We start from the raw sequence: 21,308 nt of genomic DNA, 5'->3' as shown, positions 1-21,308 counted from the left end.
CTCAAGAGCCAGTCTTTGCATCACTTGGCCATGTCTCTCTCATACTAGTTAGCGAACAGATGTCATTTTTAACAATTTTTTCTTTCACTTTTAATAAGAGTTGTAACATTTTATGACTTTCTCACAAGATCAACTTACTGAAAAGAAAAATGGAAATTTGAATAATCTGACTCGGACTAAGAATGTTGAAGTAACATGGGATCAGCTTTAAGAATATTTAGGAGTAAAGACTAAGATTTTTAATAAACCTATATTATGTGCAATAAACTTTTTTGTCTTTTTTTTTTTTTTAACACATGTATTTGAGAGTAGTGCTAACTCTCAGGTACCTAAGTCTACAGTGGCATTAAAATGGGATTCATTTATTGATCTGAAGAATGGATCTTGACACTGACTTATCCACTATGAAGCCAGCAATTTTATTTTTTAATGCTTATTTATTTTGAGAGACAGCACATGCAAATGAGCACAAGTCGGGGAGGGGAAGCAAAGCAGGGAGAGAGAATCCCAAGCAGTCTCTATGCCCAGCGTGGAGCCCCATGCAGGGCTCCATTCCACAACTGTGAGATCACGACCTGAGCCAAAGTCAAGAGTCCGACATTTAGCTGAGCCACCCAGATGCCCCAAGCCAGTAATTTTAAGTTAGAAAACTAAAGAGCATAAATAAGTTTTCTATTCATTAAGATTCTGACACATACTAAGCATAAAGGTGCTAAAGACGGTTAAGGCTTTCGTGTAAAGTGAGTTCTAAAAGGTAACATATTTTATCCAGTGTTTTTCTTCTTTCATCTTTTCTCACCAGTCAGCAGGTTCTTTGCACCCACTGGTTCACTGACTCAGCATGCTGGTGGCGCCCTGGTAAGCGTGAGTTGTACCAGCAGACCACTAGCAATCTGCAGAAGGATCTTAAAGTTCCTTGATGTTTCTTTTTTTTTTTTTTTTTTATTTCTAGGAGAGATAGAGACAGCGTGAGCAGGGGAGGGTCAGAGAGAGAGGGAGTCACAGACTGAAACAGGCTCCAGGCTCTGAGCTGGCAGTCAGCACAGAGCCCGACGCGGGGCTCGAACCCATGAACCGCGAGATCATGACCTAAGCGAAAGTCGGACGCTTAACTGACTAAGCCACCCAGGCGCCCCTCCTTGATGTTTCTTAAGTGTTCCTGTAGCAAATATTTTACTGTTTCATAAAGTTTTAGAATTGATCTCTGGATCAAGAATGAGATATGAACCTATTGTTCCTTCACAAACAGACCTTTCTAGAAAAGTGGGCAGGTTGTTGTCTTAATCTGCTGACTTCCATAACAAAATACCGTAGACTAGATAATTTCAAGAAGAGAAATTTATTTTCTCATAGTTCTTAAGATTGGAAGTCTAAATTTAAAGTGCCAGCAGGGCGGCTGTCTGTGAGGGTTCTCTTCCTGGCTTGTAGATGCTTTTCTTCTCCCTGTAACCTAGCATGGTGGAGAGAGAGATTGAGAGGGAGCACGAGAGCTTTCTTTTCTCATGTGGCCACAGTCCTGTGGGCTCCTGGCCCACCCTCATGACTGCATTTAACCTTAATTACCTTCTCAAGACCCTCTCTCCAGATGCGGTCACATTGCAGGTTTGAGTGTCAGTACGTGAATTTGGGGGGCATATAATTCAATCTGTAGTAGTTGAGAACACTGTAAAAGTATTTGGCCTATTTCCTACCTCAATTAAAATGGTATTTGACTCAAATCTTATAGATTAACCCAAACTTTTTGTTGAAAAGGATTTAAGATTTTCTGATCTAGGGATACCCCTGGGTGGTTCAGTTGGTTGAGCACCCGACTCTTTCAGCTCAGGGTATGATCTCAAGGTACATGAGTTCAGTCTTTGCATCAGGCTGTGTGCTGACAGCATGGAGCCTGCTTGGGATTCTCTCCTCACCTCTCTCTGCCCCTCTTCTGCCTGTGCTCATGTTCTCTCTCAAAATAAATAAACAAACTTAAAAAAATAACCTGGTCTAATTTCTTTTAAAAATGGAAGCTCCTTCTGTAATCAGAATGTCACTAAAGAAGTTTTTTCAGGATGTTTCGATCCCTTTGTTTCTGTTATCTTTTATGCTATAGGAGTAAAAGTAGTAACTTCCTTAATATCTTTAAAAAGTCCTTCGCTATCTGAAAAAGACCAAAATCACCTTGCACAGCCTACCCTTTAAAAATAGGAAGTTTTATAGTGTTTTTTCAGATAGGCGTCTCAACCCACTGAAGAAAAATGTGGCACCAAATCCCTGTTTCTTGTTTCACTTTCCCTTTTGCTCTGAAGGATAAGAAACGGTACTAACTAAGCACTCTATTAATGGTGCAGTATCCAGGAACTGCAGTCCCCGCTGTGCTGCCATTACAAGTAGTCAGAAAAGGTCACTGTGACTTAACATGAGCACCACAGGTGAAATGAGCTGGATCCATGAGTCAGTGCTGATTCACTCTCAGATCATTCTGCTGTCTGAAGCTAAACAGTGTCTGGTATCACAGGATGGATTTCTGACACTCAAAACTTCCAGAGACATTCCAAGGTGTTCAGAAATGCTTCATCCACAGTATCTCCATTGTTCAAAGCTAACTAATGCTTATTGATGGCTTATGCACAGGGATTGATCTCAGCCAGCCAACGTTTACCAAACACCATCTCTGTGCAGTGGAGGACTTGGGGATAAAAACGCAAATAGGATGCCCAGTGACTTCCACAGGAATGAGGAAGAAACCTGAGAGCACTGGCCAGTCCAGATAAGACCTCACCTCCTTTGCTTCCACACCAACACAACCAGAAACATGCCTGGCAACCCCCACTGGTACTCACTTTATTTCTGCTTCCGGTCACCCAGAGCAGCCCAAGACTGCCAAATCATCTTTTAGCCTTCAGATTCTCATTCCATGTCACTTCATAGCGATCCCTCCTAACCCATCACTCACCCTACCTCAAACCCTCAAACCCTTTCATTATATACTCTGAAACTGAAAATCAATCACAGGCAAACCCCTCAGTATCTTCAGGCTCTTTTCTAAATATTTCCTTTGCTGTCTCGCTCTAACTAAAACCTGAGTCACCCTTAGCACTCTGCTAAGTTAGAACCTCTCACTGGTGGATATTTCCTCTTGCCCCAAATCCCTCCTGCCATTGGTCCCTGGGGAAGGTCTGTGTACTCCTTGCTCCTCAGTGACTACTTTATACCACTTCCTTTCCTTGTCCCCTGATCTCCCTTTCCTGCCACACAGGCACAGCTTTACGCTACACATTGTCAGACTATAATACCCACCCTCTCCCTGCCATGGTCATCCATGGATCCCAGAACTCTTGCCTTTACTGCCTTCAGCTTTTACCTTCTAGCTCGGTGAACATTTTCCATTCTATTCTTGCCATCATTTTTGGTGATTTTAATATCCGTCTGAAGGATTCAGATGGTCCTTCAATAATTTAGTCTCTGTTTTGACACTGTCTGCTTCAATGATTTCTCTCTCAACTCAAATTCAACGTATTCAACCCAAGGTCACACACTGACTTCTTGATGACCACGAACTATAATGCATCCACATAATCCCAATCTCAAGCATCCCATTTTCTGAACACAGCATCCCCAGGATGTATCATTTACTGAAACTTCCATGTGTTCATTGCCCATTGCCACCTCTGCATTCTCATTTCCCTTCTCACCTAGCCCAAGTTCCCAAGTTCCTAGTCATCTTTCCCTCTAACTCCCTTGAGTCCCTTGCCACTCTCCCCCTTTATCATCTTCACCTGGCAGAACCCCGACTCTACCTAAATCCAACTCTACTCTTCTCCCATGCAGTAGAATGGACCTGGAGGAATGTACATATCCTTGCCAACCATAATCATGTCTATTCCTGACCATAGCCCAGCGGTACATATCCAGCCACAGCACACAGAGCAGCTAATCCTTCTAGTCTATTCTAGGCAGGTATTTTAAACTCTTAACAGATAAACTGAGGCATATTTAAAAATTGATGAGCTTGAGCAAAAATCCTCTCGAACTGGGCAGCATCCAGTCTAGCAGATGGAAAGGAGCTCCAAAGAGCTGTACAAAATGGAAGAATTTTTACAGGCACAAGGTAGCGGGAACAAGGAATTTATACTAGGCCAAAGAACAAGTTGGTTATTTCAAGGTTACTCTCCTTTAGGGGATGACAGAGATGTGTCAGGCAGATTACCTAGTTAATGCTGATCAAGTGATTCCTGAATTATTGGTTTAAAATTCCATTTTTGGGAAAACTAAAAGTACAATTCTTGGTTTAGAGACAGAGATTAGCCCAAGGGACTTTATTTTGAGTCTGTCATCTTTGTTTTTAATACCATCTTCACTTCTATTAAAACTCCTCCTTGGTTGATAGCGTTGGATCCAGTTCTGTTTGTTTGTTTATTGTAAGATTTTAAGTTTATTTTGAGGGAGAGCATGCATGGGAGAGGCAGAGAGAGAGGGAGAGAGAGAGAGAACCCCAAGCAGGCACTCCCACTCAACATGAGATCTTGACCTGAGCTGAAATCAAGAGTTGGATGTTTAATCAACTGAGCCACCCAGGCACCTCTATTGTAAGTTTTTTTTTTTAAACTTTAATTCCATTGTAGTTAACATACAGTGTTCTATTAGTTTCAAGTGTACAATATAATATCCAGTAATTCTTTGCATTACTCAGTGCTCATCATGATAAGTGTACTCCTCATCCCTTCATCTAGGCTCCATGCACTTTTCCTCTGGTAATCATCAGTTTTTCCTCTATAGTTAAGTCTTTTTTTTGGTCTCTTTTTTTCCTTTCTTTAAAGTTAATTTATTTTTGAAAGAGAGTATGCAAGCCGGGGAGGAGCAGAGAAAGAGGGGGGACAGAGGATCTGAAGTCTCCTCTGCACTGACAGCAGCCTAATGTGGGGCTTGAATTCACAGGCTGTGAGATCATGACCTGAGTCAAAGTTGGAAACTTAGCTGACCGAGCCACCCATGTGTCCCAAGTTTTGTATCTTAAATTCCACATACGAGTGAAATCATACAGTATTTGTCTTTCTATAACTGACTTATTTCACTTGGCATTATACTCTATAGATCCATCTGATTATTGTAAGTGACAACACTTTGTTCTTTTTCATGGTTGAATAATACTTCATTGTATATATATACCACTTCTTTATCCATTCATCTAGCAGTGGATACTTGGGCTGCTTCCAAAACTTGGCCATTGTAAATAATACTGCAATAAACATAGAGGTGCAAGTATCTTTTTTAATTAGTGTTTTTGTTTCCTCTGGGTAAATACCCAGTGGTGAAATTACTGTCATAGGGTAATTCTATTTTTTTAAGTTTATTTTTATTTATTTTGAGAGGGAGATAGAGAACAAGCAGGGAAGAGACAGAAAGAGAGAGAGAGAGACAGAATCAGAGTCAGACTCCAAGCTGCCATCACAGAGCCCGATGCGGGGCTTGAACTCATGAACTGTGAGATCATGACCTGAGCTGAAGTAAAGAGACACTTAACTGACTGAGCCACCCAGGTGCCCCAAAGGTAATTTTTATTTTAAAATTTTTTGAGGAAACTCCATACTGTCTTCTACAGTGGTTGCACGAGTTTGCGTTCTCACCAATAGCGCAAGAGGTTTCCTGTGTTCTCCACATTGTCACCAACACTTGTTGCTTCCTCCGTTTTTACACTTAGCCATTCTGAAAGTTATAAGGTGATAGCTTACTGTGATTTTGATTTGCATTTTCCTGATGAGGAGTGATATTGAGCATTTCTGTATGTGTCTCTTGGCTATCTGTGTGTCTTCTTTAGAGAAAGGTCTTTTCATGTCTTCTGCCTGTTTAGAGTTATTTGTTTTTTTGGGTGATTAATTGTATCAGTTCTTTATATATTTGGCATACTAACTTTTTATCAGATAGGTCTTTTGCAAATATTTTCTCCCATTCTGTAGGTTGTCTTTTAGTTTTGTTGATTATTTCCTTTGCTGTGCTGAAGCCTTTTATTTTGGCGTAGTCCCAATAGTTTACTTGTGCTTTTGTTTCCTTTGCCTTAGGAGACATATCTAGAAAAATGTTGCCAAGGCTGATATCAGAGAAATTACTGCCTATGTTCTCTTCTAGGATCTGTATTGTTTCAGGTCTTACATTTAGGTCTTCAATCCATTTTGAGATTATTTTTTGGGTATGGTATATAAAGTGGTCCAGTTCAGATCTGATTCTGTTTAAAACTAAGAATGTCCACAAGTGAATTTGCACACGATTTCACCATCCTGTCTGTCTTTCTGCCTGTGTATGTGCTCCTTGTTTTAACACTGTCTTCCCTTTTGTACCTGTATGAACTGCCCATACTCCTGACTAAGGCTAATATTTCACTTGGAAATAAACCCCACCCCATTTCCTCCTGAATTCATGCCAGTCAATATTATAATCCCACCCCTCCACCAAAACTGCTTTTGTTTATTAGACTTTTACCAACAGTGATCTCATACTGTGAAGTCTGATTTCTAACCTAATTTCATTAGTTGGTCTCTCCCTCTACCTTGTGAAATTTTTTTCTTTGTTTTGCCACACTCTTGGTTTTCCACCTGCTTACTTTACGTGTCTCCTTTTCTGGTTCCTTCTGATCTCCCTGATCTGTAAACCTTGGTCTTTGCCTTTGTTACTCTTTGGATGATTGCATTCAGTCTCCGGGCTTTAAAGAATTCGTACACTGATGAATTGGAAATATCATTTGGTTATTTTATAGTCCTTTTAATATTAATCTGCCTACAACCAACCCCTTCCCCTGGGATTACTCATTCCCTTTCTCTTTTTTTTTTCTATATATTATCTTATGACTTTCCATATATTTTCTTGTATATTCAGACAGAGGAATAATAAAGTTTATTGCACTAGAAAAGAAGGTCTATCTGAGCAGGCAGTTTTTATTTCTTATTCAATTTATATCCCTGTACCTAACTAGTTCTTGACATAAAATGGGCACACAATAAATACGTGTTTAATGACTAAGGAAATGGTTGGCCATCTAATTGGGGGAAAAAGTAAATTAGAATGAGTTTCATTCATTCATTCTTCACAGCTCACTTTATAAACTTAATCTGTCACTTTATATGAACATATAGTAAAACTTTGGTTTGTGAACATAATTTGTTTTGGAAATATGCTTATAATCCAAAGCACTTATATATCAAGGCAAATTTCAAAAACCATTGGCTCAGTTGTGATCATGTAATGTTCAGTGTCACATACTACTTGTATTGCAAGATATCACTCCATTTTTCAAGTTAAAATTTATTAGAAATGTTTGCTTGTCTCCTGGAACACTCACAGAACAAGTTACTCAAAATCGAAAGTTTTACTGTATTTGCATAGGAATCAATCAGAAATTTTAGTCTTCTTGTCAGTCATTTTCAATGACCTACTGATAAGCGTTAGTAATGTTTAGTCTTCATTCAAGTTCTATTCTTAAAAGACAGCAGTGTTTCAATACTTATTTTGGGGGGGGCACCTGGGTGATTCAGTCAGTTAAGCATCCAACTTGACCTCAGGTCATGATCTTGAGGTTCATGAGTTCAAACCCTGTGTCAGGCTCTGTGTTGACAGCTTGGAGCCTGGAACCTGCTTCAGATTCTTTGTCTCCCTTTGTCTCTGTTTCTCCCCCACTCATTCTGTCTCTCTCTCTCTCTCTCTCAAGAAAAAGAAAAGAAGATTCTCTCTTTTTGAGAGAGAGAGAGAGCAAGCAAGAGTCGGGGAGGGGCAGAGAGAGAAAGAGAGAGAATCCCAAACAGTCTCCACATCATCACTGCAGATCCCAGCTCAGGATTAGAACTTAAGAACCATAAGATCATGACCTGAGCCAAAATCCAGAGTTAGACACTTAACTGATTGAGCCACCTAGGCACCCCAGCATAGCAGTGCTTATTATGTGGACAAATATTCCTATTGTGGTGTTTATTATAGATCATTCTGGTGTATTTCTGGTAATAGCATTATTCTTCTTGGCTGGGTCCAATGAAGTTACAAGGTGTGTGTAGGCATTTGAAATACTGTATGGTTAATGTCTAGAAATCATAAGTTTCAATAATTATCCAAAAGAATCCTCATACAAGGAAGGGGAAAATGAGTGGATAACATTCATTCATTCTTTCATTCACTCATTCAGTAGATGTTTTCAGTGTGTGCTGTGCTCATTCACCACTGGTGTGCTAGATTCAATAGTACTACATGTAAAGATAAGACAACTTCTGTTTTGAGGCGCCTGGATGGCTCAATGGGTTGGGCGTCCAACTTCGGCTCAGGTCATGATCTCACGGTTTGTGGGTTCAAGCCCCATGTCGGGCTCTGTGTTGACAGCCAGCTCAGAGCCTGGAGCCTGTTTCGGATTCTGTGTCTCCCTCTCTCTCTGACCCTCCCCTGCTCGCTCACTCGCTCTCTGTCTCTCTCTCTCAGAAATAAATAAAACATTTTAAAAAATTAAGAAAGACCACTTCTGTTTTAATAATTCCAATTGTAATACTTTCTCTCTGTGCGTGCTGTTATTCCCACTTTTACTTGGTCCCATATAAGAGGATTGTATTATATTCCCCCTACTCCTAAAATGTCTTGGACATACAATTTGCTTTAGCCAATGAAATGTCAGCAGAGCATAGTATGTTAAGCCCCAGAAAAAGCTTCAAGAGCTACATGTGATTCTACGATTCACCTTTTACCTCTGCTGTGAAGATGAGACAGGGCTGCTGTTCCAGTCTGGGTCCCAGAATGGAGGACATAAGAGACAGCTGTTGTATATGTGAGTGAGAAATAAACACCTGTCACTGTAACCCACTGAAATTCAGGTTCCCTCTGCAACATGACTTAGTGGTTTTGGAGAAGTGTCATAGTTTCTCATGTATACACCAGGGTCGATAATAATATCATGTATATCTCAGAGTTGTGGAGAGAAGCAAATGAGAAATATACATGTGAAAAATTTCACACACTTTTTTGCTAATCACATTCTTGTTGGAACTCTAATTAGATGCTCTTCCAAGGTTTGGAGGTATCCATGTTTTCTTCTCCCTACACACAGGTCTCGGAATGGAAACATAATGCTGGAGACATTTGCACGGGCAAATTATGCTTTTCTCATTCTTGTTTACTTAAATAAGGATGATGTTTACCATTAACGGAAGATATTAAACATAAAAACCATATCCTTAAGACTTTAGTCCTTTAAGGTTATGCCCTCCTCTCTTCTCTGCCCTCACACATTTATTTCACAAATCTCACACTTCTCTCTTTTCTCTTTCCCGTCACTATTGCATTATGTTGCACTTAAAGGATTTCTAGTTTCTGTCTGATGTCTTAGACCTCCGAGTTAACTCAATAGGGAGCCTGGGGAGCAGGCGTCAGTGGGCACGAGTGGCAGGGGCTGCCCATTGCTGAGACAGTCTGGACACAAGGTTAAGTGCAGCTCCAGATGCTGCCCCCACTTCCCTAACAGAGGAGAGGCACGCCATGGTCTGGAAGGAAATAGTTCACACTGAGACCATTGGGTTAGTACCTGTGGTTGGGGGAGGCATGTATATCATTTGATTAATCTTCACCACAAACTTACCATGCACCTGTCATTATTCCCATTTTACAAGTGAGAAAACTGAGGCCCGTTATGGTGCAGTTTCTTGTACACATTGGTGAAAGCTAAAAGCGGCTTCACAATCCAAGGCTTTCCACTCCAAATTCCTCTGTCTTTTCTACCATGTGGTTTATCTGGACATTTCATTTTCTGTGTAATATCCTGGAAGATACAGAGGTAAATGCTCATTTTGGCCTCAGCATTTAAACACCCTGTTTTTTAGCATGAACATGAATCCAGCTTCAGTGAGAAACCCTGAATATGGTTTTGTGGCAAGGGATTTGAGGAGCAGGCGGTGAAGGTTGAATGGTGATTATGATTCCAATTAATGGTTTTGATGTGCAAAGTGAAACTTTTATCAGATAATGAGGGAGAGCCTAAATTTGTTTGCACAGCACAGCTGAAAGGGAACTGATAGGAAAATAAGAAAGGTCATGAGGAACTGAATGGACTTCCTCTAAGATTAACCCTGGTGAGTATAGAAAATAAGGCAAGTCTTAAGAATAGTCACTGGCTTCTGTAATGCAAGATAATGACTCTATTTGTCTCACTGAGGAACTACTCACATTTTCCCTGCATCTGGACTGTGTAGGTCAGGAATCCAGATGATGGACCTCAGCGGTTTTGATAAACAGAGCAGTCTGAGACCACATTAGCCTTGAAGTTACCTCAAAAATTGGCCGAGGAGGCTTTGGGCACACCAGGATCCCCAGAAGGGAAATCACAGAAGACAAAGACCATTTCCATGGATGGAATGAAGAGAGTTGGAGATGCTTTTCAGTAATGGGAAAATGTTACCTTTCACCATACATCAGCAAATAAATTTTCTGCTGGAAGACAGCATGATGCAGGGGGAAAAAAGCTTTGGACTTAAAAAGATGAGGTCAAATCCATCCTCTTCCATGTGCTAGCATTTGGATCATAGGAAATCCCTTAAGTCCTTTGTCCTCTTATCAGTTAATATGTGAAAAGTACTTAGAAGTTTGGTGTGTAGTAAGCACATAGCAAACGTAGCTGTTATTTTATTATTTGTGTAATATAGTTGTTACCATCTAGTTTATAGGGTTGTCGAGAGTACTAACGGCCTTTTAAATAACAGAGTGCTGAACAATGGAGTCAATAGGCTACCTCAGTATCTACTGGTTCCTTAGCTCCATCACATATTCATAGATTCAGGAGATCTGGATTTTATGTTATCCAAGTGATTTTAATATGTATAGGTTTGGAAACAACCTAATATACTAAAAGCTATATCGGGAAGATTAACTATGATTTTATTTACTCAGCACCTACCATGTTTCAAGATAGTGCTAATGCTAAATAAATTTAAAAAAAAAATGGTGGTGGTCCTTAAAAGACAGTAACAACAAAGGAAACAATATGTGTGGCAAGGATGTGGAGAAAACAGAACCCTCTTATACCATTAGTGGGAATGCAAACTGGTGTAGTCACTCTAGGAAACAGTATGGAGGATCCTCAAAAAGTTAAAAATAGAACTACCCTACAATCCAGAAATTACACTACTGGGTATTTGCCCCAAGTATACAGAAATACCAATTTGAAGGGATGCATGCATCCCAGTGTTTATAGGAGCATTGTCAACAGTAGGATAGGCAAATTATGGAAAGAGCCCCAATGTCCATCGACTAATGAATGGATCAAGAAGGAGTGGTATCTATATATAATGGGAAAGTATTCAGCCATAAAAAAATAATGAAATCTTGCCATTTGCAATGACATGGATGGAGCTATATTGTATTATGCTAAATGAAATAAAGTCAGAGAAAAACATATATGATTTCACCATATATGGAATTTAGGAACAAAACAAATGAACATGAGGGAAACAAAGAAAACCAAGAAACAGACTCTTAACTATACATAACAAACTGATGGTTATTGGGAGGGGGCAGGAAATAGGTAAAATAGTGATGGAGATTAAGGAGTGCTCTTGTGATGAACACCAGGTGTTGTAAAGTGTTGAGCTACTTAAATTCTACACCTGAAAGTAATATTATGCTGTAGGTTAACTGGAATTTAAATTTAAAAAAAATTGAAAGTTACCAAAATAAAATATGATTTGTGCATTCTGTAGGTCAGACATTAAATTCTACAGGGATTGAGAAAAGTTAGAGGGTTTTAGATTAAAAAGATAAATTGGAGGACCCTACAGAATCTTCCCTGAAATTGCTCATTGCTTTTTTAATTCTAAAATTTGCAACCCAACCTCTTATGGTTTTAGGAAAGGATTGGCTTAAACATTTTTAAAAAGATTCTCATTCCCCATGAATAGTGATTTCCTATAAAAAAAAATTCATTCTAATTTAAAATATATTTATTTTTATCTTACATATGAATAAAGAGATATATCCAGGGTACCTCAACCACCTCAAAGAGGATTGTAATAATCATAATTAAGAAATGTTATAATATTTCATATTCATTACAAGGCTTTATCAAGATTTTTATTGATTTATACTATCCAACAGAGGAATTAGATTTGAGACATAGTGTTTCTTGACATGTGACAAAATAAGTCTTTTATAATTGGCTTGAGAAACAAAAACATTTTAATAACAGAGAAACAGAATTTTAATCTTGGATGGAAATATTTACGTCACCAAGGCTTCCTCTGAGTGACCAGAACTCAGTCATTATGGCTTGAGAAAAGAAAACCCTTCCCTAAACTTACTACGATGAAAATAAAGGGCTTTTGACCTACTCCTCACAAATATGCAGCCTACGTCTCTAGGGACTGATAATAAAAGCTGATGACCAGAGAGTTTAGTGTGGGCTTGAAGCCCTTTTCTTGGAACTTCTAATCCAAAATCAACAGAATTGGTTATAAACCCCAAGAAAAAATTGAGTCATGGAAAGTAAGAATCAGAAGTCTGCATTTCCTTATTATGAGTTCATTTAAGAAGAAACAAAAGTAATGAAGTAGTGAGAGGAATGAGCTTGTTATCTGACAGGTTTTTCTCCAACTGTGGTATTATGCTAATTAATCATACTGATTAAGAAAATAGTCTTCCTTTACCAAGGACAGTTGTTTCCTACCCTTCAGAACAGACATACTTGGAGTGGAGAGAGATGGAGGGACTCCCACCTCTTCAGCCAGAGAAGCTAAATCAATCTTGCTGAACAAGAAGTGGCAGATGGCTCTTATGGAATGGTGCCACTTTTTGTATTGACAGAAGCTAGGATATGACTATATGAGTGGGTGGTAGAAAATGGTGGTAGAAGAAATAGTAAGAAGTGAGGAAATGACAAACCAAAAACCTAGGCTATTGGATGGAACATTAAAGTCACCAAAATGAGACTAGGCATAGTTGATTGGAATGAAAGCCCCTGTCCCTACTTCTACATGAAAAGCACCATTTAAGCAACTTAACTATTTATGTTTTCTTTTTACCCCAGAGTTTCCCCTACCCAGTATTTCCTTCTGCTAAATTCATGTTACTGGAAACCGTATTTTGACATTGTTATTCCATTGTTGAAAACCTATCATGGCCTCTTTTGTCCACAGGACTAAGAAAAAAACATTTCTTATTTTGTATTTCTAGATTGTCTGAAACCCTTAACCTAGTCACCATATGTACATTGATTTTCCTCACTATTCTCTTATCCTTCTAATGCTTCTTAAAAACTGTGCAATCTTGATAGTAGGCCCTCAAAAGTGTTGGCTCTATGAATGAGTAAATGGTCAAGAAAGGCAGAAATAAGGATCTTAGTTAAGATGATTCACTAGAAATTATTTTGAAGGAAAACTCCACAGAGAATAGTATGTTGCCGACTGAATATGATAGGGAAAACTATGGTAGCACAGAATTTGTTGTCCAGTATTTACTTTGACATTTTTTTTCCTTTTCTACCACCGAACGACTTTATTTTCCTTTTTGCTCTCTATCTCAAGGTTCACAAGTAGGCTTTCCTTAAAGGGCTGAAGAGTGGTTTGGTTAGTTTCAAGCAACTTGTCTCTTCATCATCACCCCTACACGTTATTTTTTGAGAGACAGCATGCATAAGCAGGGGAGAGGGACAAAAAAGGAGGAGAGAGAGAATCAAGCAGGATCCATGCCCAGCTTGGAGCCCAGTGTGGGGCTCTCTCCTGCAACCCAGGGATCATGACCTAAGCTGGAGTCAAGAGTCAGATGCTCAATTGCCTGAGCCACCCACAAGCCTCCACCCCTACGTTTTTTTAAATTTCGATCTCAGCTTCATTTATTTCATGGTTCCACATACATTGTCTCTCCATATACAGTATCTGAGATTCTACATTCACTGGTCCAGTTAGACTTACCACGTTGACTGTCAATATTTCTTGCCTAATAAACATTTAGCATTTTTTGTGTCAATATATCTGATGATTCTTCTGGGAGAGGCAACTATCATTCTACTTTAGAATGTTCTTTCCATGAAGTATTTATTTTTTTCTGATTATAATTTTTATCTAATTCCATATGTTAATTGTAGAAAATTAGGAAAATACCTAAAGTAAAAAACAACCTTACTAACTAAAAAGCCGCTTGCTATCCTTGCACCTAGTGATGAACATTGTTTTGTTGTCCACATCTCCGGTCTTCAAGTTCTTCTTCTTCTTCTTTTTTTTTTTTTTTAATGTAATAGGGTGTACAGTTAAGAAATAGGTGCTAATATCTCTTTTCCCTGCTTCCACCAAAATGAAAAAGAGTTCATTTTCCTGTTACTTCTTCTAAACCCATTGTGAAAGTCAAGAACTTTCAGGTTTAGTTTCCTTTCTGAAGATTCAGTGTGTCTCTCAAGGGGAAGGCATTTAAAAGAGAGTCAGGGGAGGGGCACCTGGGTGGCTCAGTCAATTAAGTATCAGTCTCTTGATTTTGGCTCAGTTGTGAGATCAAACCTTGCATGGGGCTCCTTGCTGATAGCGTGAAGCCTGATTATGATCCCTTCTCTCTCTCTTTCCCTCTCTCTCTCTGCCCCTCCTCCTCAAAATAATTAAATAAACTTAAAAGAAAAAAAGAGTGAGTCAGGGGAAATTAAACTCTCCCTCCTGAAGTGAAGGAGATCTCCAGATAAGAAAATAGTTACAGAATGCCAGCTGAGGAGCCACTATGACCAATGGACCTTAAACTTCCAGAAGCAGGAGTGTTTGCAAGACAAATGATAGGGGCCACATATGATAAGAATATGGTGTGGCTTTAGGAGTAGTGGAAAGATGCTAACTATTGTGGATTAATAACTCGGTTGCTGCCTGTATTTGATGGCACCACTGAAATTCATTATTTTTAAGTTCCTTTGAAGTAGCAGGAGACCATAACAATGATAACTTAAATTTTCTAATTATCCAGTGAGTGGAGGCTTGGAGAATCTTAAATTAGAATTAGAAAGATATGGGAATGTAACATTATAGCTTCACATTGGTATCTAAAATATATTCTTTAAAAAAAAAATTAATGTTTATTTCTGAGAGAGAGACAGAAACCAACCAGGGGAAGGACAGAGAGAGGGAGATACAGAATCTGAAGCAGGCTCCAGGCTCTGAGATGTCAGAACAGAGCCCATTGCGGGGCTCAAACCCACAAACTGTGAGATCATGACCTGAGCCGAAGTCAGACATTTAGCTGACTGAGCCACCCAAGCACCCTGGTATCTAAAATACATTCTATTGGCAGCACCTGGGTGGCTCAGTCAGTTAAGGGTTAAGCATCCAACTTCGGCTCAGGTTATGATCTCACAATTCCTGGGTTTGAGCCCTGCATTGAGTTCTGTGCTGACATCTCAGAGCCTGGAGCCTGCTTTAGATTCTGTGTCTCCCTCTCTCTGCCCTTCTCCTGCTCACACACTCTCTCAAAAATAAACATAAAAAAATTTTTTTAAATAAATAAAATATATTCTGTCAGTTTCTGACTCTGACTTTTCTTGCTCTCTCTGTACACACACATACACACATCTGTATACATATATATGTATATATTTATGTGCATAAAACTAGTTTAAATTTATAATTTATGTGCCAATTTTTAAAATTGCTTTAAAATTTTTAAAAACCATTTATTTTTGAGAGAGAGAGAGACAGAAAGAGAGAGAGAGATAGCGAGCAAATGGGAGGAGGAAAAAAAAGAGGGAGACACAGAATCCAAAGGAGGCTACAGGCTCTGAGCTATCAGCACAGAGCCTGATGCAGGGCTCGATCGTATGAGAGGTGAGATCATAACCTGAGCCAAAGTCAGACGCTCAACTGACTGAGCCACCCAGGTGCCCCTAAACTTGTTTTTGAAAAATTAAATGTAATGATTATTTCCTGATTCCAAGTATTCCCACTCACAATTATTTCACGGTTACGTGGCTCTCTACTATCTGTGTAGCTGTTGTGTACTTTATTATCAATTCTCCTAATAATTGACATGCTCTTAATGCTGGTGGAACATGGTTATTTCTAAAATTCCCCTATTATAAAAGTGCCACAGTGAACATCCTTTTCACATAAAATTTTGTGTGTAGCTCTCATTGTTTGTTCAAAATATATATACCCTTGGAAGTTGGATTGCTGAATTAAGATAATATGCTTTTTTAGACTGGTTGTGTCTAATTCCAGATTACCCTCCAGGTTATTCATAATAACTCGTATCACACCAACAGTACATGGGTGTGCCATGTTTCCTCCCATTCCAGAAGGGATTGAAAATTTGAACACTTGTAGTAATCTCTGACAAATTCTAACTAGCCAGAAATGTGGTAGAATAATGGATAAAATACTGGTGCTGTTGTCATCTGAGTTTTCAAAAAGTGGCATGCGATAGATTCTGAAAACTAGTCAGTGAACTTGATGTTGATCTTTAGGGAAGAGTTCTAGAGTAGATGCATTATCAGAAAGCTTATGACTCTGGACTTCCATTTGGCTTAGGCAAGTATCTTTCAATGACTAATCACAGCATCACCACAGCCAATTGAATGACATTTGCACCCCCTAATAGAAATCTGTTGAATTGGATACTGTAGTACTGACTGTATCTATTTAAAGGATGTCCTTTAATCTTCTTCCTGGATTTGGCAATCCAGATAACTGTTGTTTTAAGATATTCTTGAGTCATGCAGGGTGTTAGGCAATGAACTGTTAATGAGATTGTATCTTAGACAAGTCAGTCATTGGGACTGATTGACCTCAAATAATAACAGCATGAGTAAAATTGGAGGGGGAGCAATATAAAAGTGAATAATTACATAAATATGATTCATTAATTATTTTTTAAAAGCTGTCTTAATATCAAAAGTTCATGATTTTGAGGAACTTAAAAATGAAAACTTGGTAAGTAGCCTATTAGAAGGAGAGAATCCTCTCTTTGGAAGGCTCTTCCTCCAACTATGTGCTTCACTAATTCCAACGCCTCAAATCTTGATACAAATATTATTTTCTCAATGGAGAGAATACTAACTCTGCAACATACCCCATATCCCAGTCCTTCATATCCTGCTCTACATTTTCTTTCCTCTATAGCATGTATCCTTTTTTGAATACACTATATGTATATTTATTACATTTATTATTTATTGTCTCCGCTGCTAGCAGGTAAGCTTCAGGACTACAGGAATCTTTCTCTATAATTCAGTGATATAGCCTAAACATTAGGAACACTCAAAATAAAAGTAGTGGATGAATTGAACCAAGAACAAAAAGTTTGTTTAAGTAGTAGTTTGAGTTATCTTAATATGGATGCCACTTGGCTCATGTAGTAAGGAAAGCCATTTCCAATCTCATTTGAACACTGTTGGAAATACTTTCATTGGACTTCAATTTATGCACTTCCATTTAAATCCAGAGAGAACTAAGCTGTGAGGATTTTCTCTCAGTACCATTAAAACTGTAATTAAAAAAGTAGTCAAGTGAGTAAAATGAATTCTTACATTTTAGATTACTACTTGCAAAGGCCGAAAGCAAACAATGTAAAATAAAAACAAATTCTAGAACATAAAAGAATCCTGTGCAACAGTGAGAATAAATACACTTCTCTATACTGTTTCTAGAAGTTATTTTAAAAAAAACTTACCCTCAAGGACTCTTTGGGTAAAAAGTAGCAAAAAAATTATTTGAAAATGGTTTTGTGAAAATGCTCTATTTTTGTAATCTAGTTTTAGAATATGTTGTTTTGTAAAGCATGTTCCTAGTAGAAAATGTATGCATTTGAATCAAAAGTCAGGTTTACTATTCAGTATTTAAAACAAGACTCTTTGCACGTATAGGAGGATTAGGAGGAACTTGACGGAGGAACAAGGGGGAGAAGAAGGGCGGAAATGGTGGGGGAAAGGGAGAGAGGCAAACCATGAGAGACTCTTGATTGCTGACAAAAACTGAGGACTGATGGATGTGGGGGGGAGGGGGGGATGGGCATGGAGGAGGGCACTTTGGGGATGAGCACTGAGTGTTATGTGGAAACTAATTTGACAATAAACTATTTGTAAAAAAAAAAAAAAAAAACAAGACTCTTTGTAATGTAAAAGAAGTTATAAATTCCCCATTAAATATGTGGATCTAGCTTACTTTTCCACATACGCATATTATACATTTTTAAACTTAATAACTATAGATATTTGTCAGTTCTTTGGTCACCAAGCATCAGCCTTCTGTGCCAAATAGCTTTAATTCATTTCTCCAGATAAACTCTCTACCCTTCTTTACCATACAGGCAGTATGGCTGTATGGACTATATCAATATGTTCATATCTCTCTAGTCTAGTTTCTAGACCAGCTTCTGATTAGGTTTACCAATAGGGAGCCCTAGGAAGAGATCAGAACGAGGTAGGGGAGCAGGGCGAATATATTGATTCCTCCCACCTCTCTCCCTTAAAGACTGTCTTGAGCTGGCTGTCTACTGTGTCTTGGTCAGTGTTCCTCTCTAGAGTGCTAGGGCTACCAAAGCAGCTTATGTGAAATTGTATTTGATTGGTTAAATCTGCATTTCCTAGTGTTGTTTTAATACGTAATCCTAGCAAAGTTGACCTTTTTTTTCACATTCCTGTTCCTTCGTTCATTTTTCATTTAGGTCATGCAATTGTAGAGTTTCCCTAAAGATTCACAATAGCAGTTCTTTTGGGTTGTATGCATTGCTAATATCTTACTTCAGTCTTTGATTACCTTTTAAGTTCATTTGTGGGTTCTTTATAATAAATAAAATTTTAATTTTAATGTGATAATGCATTACCAGTCTTTTCCTTACAGTTGTTCTTTTTCTGTTTTACTTAAAAGCTTCTCTTCTGTCTATGTACAAAATATAGTTTCTATATTTTCTTAAATTGTTAAAATTTTGTTTTGTGGGTGCCTGGGTAGCTCAATCTGTTGAGCGTCCAGCTTTTGATTTTGGCTCAGGACATGATCCCAGGGTTGTAGGTCAAGTCCCTAGTTGGGCTCCGTGCTGAGCATGGATATTGCTTGGGATTCATTCCCACCCTCTCTCCCTCTCCCCTCCCACCCTTTGCTCACTCTCTCTAAAATTAAAACAAAAAATGTTTTTGGATTTTGTGACTTTAAGCATTTATTTATTCAACAACTTAACTCATCAGAGCAGGGAAGAAAATGGATAAAATCTCCCCTCGTTGGTTTCCCTAGCACTATTTCAAATTCATCTACCATACTGGGGACCATGTTGAAATTTAAAGAACATGAAACTTAGCATTAGAAAACAATACACTTGATTCTAATCTGCCACTTAGCTGTTCTGGGTTTTTGAGTTGCATAATCTCTATTAGCCTTATATTTATTCATTTCTAAGTATAACCTTTCTCACTAGATTAAAATTTTTGTGATTATATATTACAAATTGTAAAACCACAAGTATATATTTTTAAGGTTTACTTATTTTTGAGAGAGAGGGGAAGTGTGCATGAGTGAGGGAGGGGCAGAGAGAGAGGGGGAAAGAAAGAATCCCAAGCAGGCTCTGCACCATCAGGGCAGAGCCCAACACGGGGCTTGAACTCAGGAACCATGAGATCATGACCTGAGCCTGAAAACAAGAATCAGACGCTGATTGAGCCACCCAGACACCCCTACACACATATTTTAATGAATATTCTTTTTTTAAATTTCCAAACAAGGACTTTCTGTTAAAAATACTGACCAGTGTTCGTTTTTGCATTCATTCACTGAACTAGTATTTATGGATCAGCTTTCAAATACCAATTTCACTTGTAAAAATTTCGACTCTCTTCCTGAAAAGTAAATTTTAGAGCCAAGTTAGGTGACGATAAAAGCAACAGTCATCATTCTACTTCAGAATCACTACACATGAAATTTTATTTTGTGTCTCTATGAGATTAAATACCTGAATAAAAATATAAAAGAATTAATTCTTAATCTGCATCCTGAATGTTTTTAATTTCTGCCTCAAATACATGATTTTATCCCATTATCTTTCTTGGAGCCAATTACCATGTAAGGTCCATAGACATAAATAGTACTCTTCCACTTTGAAAATCACATAGTAAATAAAAGTGGTCCACACTGGTTTATAAGATGCCCCAAATATCCAGAGCCTCAGCAAGATCAACCAGCCATTTTGGCTACCACAGTAACTGATTCAGATGGACTGAGGAACATTATTATGAACTCTGGGGCGGGGGAGCATATGTTGTTATAACTGAAAACATCAGCAGCCAAGCAGTGTACGTTGGTCATTCGGCCTTAGATAAGAAAGCACATCAAATCAGCATGTTCATGTTGTTACCATGGTGACCATTCTGCTAAATGGATACTTTGAAAGATGCCGAGCGTCAGACTGTATGTTGTTTTAAAAGCATGAGTGGTAAAACATATGTTTATATCACAGATTTGGTTTCAGTGGGAGTGGAGTTGCGTCCCTAAAGTGCGGCCAGATGTTTTATATAACTCTTTTCATAAAGCAGAAAGTCTGCTACACAGGCACTTCTTGTTTATGAATATTAGCATACACATGTTTCAACAGAATGTTTTAAATTGGTTTCATGTAGTTGTTTGTATTGAGGGAAGAATCTCTCAAAGACTGTTGTATATACAAAATTTAGCATCTTAAATTTTTTTCCTTTCATGATTTATATTTTATTGAGATAATAGACATAAGATGTGTAAGTTTAAGGTGTATAGCATGTTGATTTGGTATATCGATATATTGCAATCTGATTGCCACCATAGCATTAGCAAACACCTCTATTATGTCACATAATCATCATTTCTTTTTTGTGGTGAGAACATTTAAGATCTAGTTTTTTAGCAAGTTGGAGGCATATAATGTAGTGCAGCCAACGGTAATCACTGTGCTCTGTCTTAGAGCTCCAGAACCTTCTGATTTCAAGTTTGTACCCTTGACCAACAACACCCTAATTCCCCAGTTCTCAGCCCCTCGCAACCACTATTCTACTCGCTGCTTCTACGAGTCTGGCTTTTTTAGATTCCACATACACATGATACCATTCAGTATTTGTCATTCTCACAGTAAGTCATTATTTCACTTAGTACAATACCCTCAAGGTCCATTCATGTTGTTGCAAATAAGATTTTCTCTTTTCTCGTGGCTGGATAATACTGTGTCATATGCATATACCACATCTTCTTCCTTAATCTTTTGATGAACACTTAGGTTGTTTACATATGTTGGTTACCTTGAATAATGCTGCAGTGAGTATGAGAGTACGGATATCTTTTTTTACATCCTTTCTCATTTCTTTCAGATATATACCCAGAAGTGGGATTTCTGGATCAAATGGT

This window comes from Hyaena hyaena, unplaced genomic scaffold (assembly GCF_003009895.1).
Source record: "Hyaena hyaena isolate Hyena2069 unplaced genomic scaffold, ASM300989v1 scaffold_653, whole genome shotgun sequence".
In the NCBI taxonomy this organism is placed as follows: Eukaryota; Metazoa; Chordata; class Mammalia; order Carnivora; family Hyaenidae; genus Hyaena; species Hyaena hyaena.
The sequence above is the reverse complement of the archived record's forward strand: the minus strand, read 5'-3'. Positions refer to the sequence as shown.